Genomic DNA, 4,029 nt, shown 5'->3' on the forward strand with positions numbered 1-4,029 from the left:
CAGCACAGTGTCCTTAAAAGAATAATCATACACACAGGCATCTCTCTCTCTCTCTCTCTCTCTCTCTCTCTCTCTCTCTCTCTCTCTCTCTCTCCTCTTGAGAATTCACTGAGGAAAGGCTAGGGCACAGGAAGACGATAAATCAACAAGCAGAGGGAACAGAGCTCTCACAGAAACCAAATTTCCTAGCCTCTTGATTTTAGACTTCTAGCCTTCAACAGTATGGAAATCCATCAGGACCCAGGCGTTACTGTATGTGTGTCTGTCCTTTCTTCATTCCCTCCTTGCTCCTAGCCAAGTTCCAGTATCCAAGCCACATGGGATGCTGGCACGTAGCCTAACCAGTGCAAGGCGAGTGTCTGCAAGCTTTATAGTGCACACAGAGTCTAAAGGGTCTGTTGACAGAACTGTTTCAATAAAACTGTGTCAAGTGTAAACATATGTGAGTAGTCATTTGAAAACATTATTCTTAGAATGACTTCAAAGGCATCAACAGACTGCCAATAAGGTCCAAGATGCAAACCCAAACAAAACCCCAGACAAAACCAAAACAACTCCTCCTCTGACCAACTTCTTTATTGTTGGTTCGTCTCTCAACTTGTAAACCATAAATTCTACCAGGGTCCAATATAACTCAAGTCTATAACTTTCAACTCTATTAGACTCTATTGTTTGATACAGTGAGACGGTAAAGAACAATATACAGAATCCTCTAATGTATTTGACATTTACCAGGCATTTGTATTGAGTATGAGCCACTAAATAACACTATGTAACCTTATGTATAGGCATCATATGTTTAGTTGACATGTGCATGTACCATGTGTGCTGCAGCACACTATTCAAGTCTTTCAAATGACAGCCAACATCCCAGTAAATTTGACAAGGACATAAAATAACATTACTGATTAGTCAGGGTTCTCCTGCCTAGCAGAGATGCTGATGTCTGAAATGGAAACAGCCCACACACTTAGTGATGATGTGTGGAGAAGTGTGGAATTGGTGTTTCCCCTGTACCAGGGACTGTAAAGGGGTCAACGGTTCCTAACAAGGCCTAAGGAAACCAAGCAGCCTTTGTTAGAGGAAGAATAACCATTGTTAGACTTCAGAGCTGGGCCAGCTCACAAGTCCATCAACAGCAAACACTAGGCAAGTGTTGGTGAGCATGTGGAGAAACTGGGATCTCCGTCTTTTGGTGTAAATGTAGAAATGGCGTAGCCATGCGGGGAGCTGTAAATTCTGCAAAAGCAAATATAGAGATAGCATATAGTCTAACAATCTGGGCATTTAGTCAAAAGAGCTGATGAAATGGAGTGCTGAGAGAGAGAGAGAGAGAGAGAGAGAGAGAGAGAGAGAGAGAGATCACTCCTTACAATAGCTAGGATGTGACCTAGTCTAAGAGAAACGACTTAACAATAGTTTCAATAGTTAGAATGTGGTGTTGCATGATACTGGATCACACTGTGAACTTCAAGATTGTGTTATTTACTGAAAAAAAAAATCTGTTTCTTGTTGTGGTGTAGCTCAGCCCTTAGCACACACCTTTATTTATTTATTTTTTAATTTAAATGTTTTATTTAGCATTGTATTTTATAATGAATTTGTAATACGACATCAAAATATGGAATAAGTTACTTGAAAGTAATAAAAGATACCTGGCATGGTCCTTTGTCCTCCACACGCCTGTCTGTACACACGCATACATACAGTCTCTATAAATTAGAACATAAACACACAACCAAACAAAGATATATAATCCCAAGATCCAGAGAATCAATTTCTTGTCTAAATATGCTTTTGTGTTTGAGGTTGGAAAATACTCACATTTAGAATATTTTGTTAGTGTTGTTAGTTATCAAAAGAGAATTTTATTTTATTGTCTTTTTTTATGTAGGTCCATCTTTTATCTTCTTAGAAATACTAAATATTTTTCAAAAAGAAGACAATGTTTTTATATAGTCCATGAATTTTGTGGTCAGTATTGTTGAAATGTTTAAATATACAATGCAATAGCATACACCTTTAATCCCAAATCATGTAGGTAAAGGTAGTTTGTAGAAGGAAGCACCCATGTTTGAAAGTGATGTCTAGTGAGTGGCAGACAAAGTGACAAATCAGAGAAAGATTTGACAGAATAGGATACACCCAACTCTCAGGAGAAAAGAAGCTGCTTAAGAGAGAGCAATGCAGAAAGAAAGAGGAGGCAGTTTTACTGGGTGAGTTTTTACTAAGACAAGTAGTTGAAAAAACAAGTTAGACGCAGAGAAGTCCCTGTTGCTATGTATTGTAATGCTAAATTCTGTAGGGAAGTTCTAATTGCCTACAAATGAATTCTCCTTTTACCAGCTTTTGTTGTGCAAACCTTGTTCCTTAATTAAAAACTATTTGGTTAAATAAAAATGGCTCAGCCAATTTCTGGAGGGATTAGAGGTAGACAGGTTTTGAGTTTACCTGGTAGGGGGTTGCAGAGGCAGAGAGAAGAAGGATTCAGGGGAGAGGAGGAAGCCTCCATGAGGGGAGGTGGACCATGAGCAAGCACATGGCCAGGAGAAACAGCAATTGTCTGGGGCACACCGCTGGGGAGGTAGCCAGGCCGGCAGTTAGAAAAGTAGATTAGGGGCTATCTCCAGTGATTGTCAAAGCCAAGTAAAATAACAGTAGGACAAAAAAACAGACGCTGCTTGGGTCCAGCCAACCAAGGAGGTGTGGTACTCCCAAAGGTTGCATGGTTCCATAGCATTGGAGTCCACACTAAAGAGAGCCTCCAGAAGGCTCCCTCCCAGCACAAGGTGCAAATGCATGCTGGGACACAGCCCCAAAGGCAGGGCAGGGGCTGGCTTTAAATGTAAGTTTCTCACTGGTACAGAGATCCGATCTGGACATCCAGAGCTTGACCCCTCGCTTTCCTTCCCAGGTCCCCACATCCAGGCCGCGCACAGGGCAATCAATCCCCACTCTCCCAGCCCGCCACACTGAGGAGGCTGAAGCCTTGAATTGGTGTGCAAGCTGCAGGTTGCAGTTCAGGTCCACACCCTGCGCGAGACACATCCGAGGCTTGGAGCTGGACTTAGACCATTTTTTTTTCCAGTTGAGAAAAGGCCATAGGTCACGGCACAGGAGACAGATGACAAAACCGTCTCAGGAGCATAAAAGCCACAGTTTTGTTTTGTTTTGTTTTGTTTTGTTTTGTTTTGTTTTGTTTTGTTTTCTTCTACAACCTACGAATAAAAGTACCAGAAACCTCTGTGGTGTTCCGAGTTGAACACCAGAGAAAGACAGAGACACAGAAAACACCGGATCAGTTAATAGGGTTGGAAGTTGTTATTTTGAAAAGAAATTGACACGTAAAGATGATAAACACCTTTTGGATTTTAAGTAATACTATTTTGAACAGTTTAAAAGAGATGGATCTAGAGGAAACTGGCACCTTGCCAGTTATAATTATTACATTGTTAGGCTTCACTCATATCCTAATAAGCATCTTAGTTTGCAATGTCTTTTCAAAAAACAAAAAAAAAAAAAAAACAAAAAACAGGGCTGTAAAAAAAAATTCACAAGCCTTAGAAAAAGGATTAAATATTTTATGAAACAGAATGAAAACAATGTCAAAACATTGGGAGGGGAGAAAACTGAACATTATAAATCAGAATATAAAGACTGTACAGATGTCTGAGAGACAGGAAAAGGAAACGGGATAAATGTGAAGGCAGACATTAAGAGAAAAACTAGACACATTTGTGAACAAAATCGCGGGGGGCTGTAAAATAATAAAAAGAGGAAAACAAACATCAAAGGAGAATTTAGAGAAATTTATAAGCAAAATTGAGGAGGAGATTAAGATAATAAAGATGCAAGAAAAGGAAAATAATAAAAATGGGAGAGAAGTCTTAGAAGAAAATTTACACAAGATTATAAGTAAAATGGCAGTGTATACTAAAATAGGGATAGAGGAAGGAAGGCCAAAACACACAGCAGAGCCTTGGGACTGAAGAAGTATTAAAAAAGTATAGCAAAGTAAAAACAAAATTC

The sequence above is a fragment of the Mus caroli genome, chromosome 1 (assembly GCF_900094665.2).
Source record: "Mus caroli chromosome 1, CAROLI_EIJ_v1.1, whole genome shotgun sequence".
NCBI classification, from domain to species: domain Eukaryota; kingdom Metazoa; phylum Chordata; class Mammalia; order Rodentia; family Muridae; genus Mus; species Mus caroli.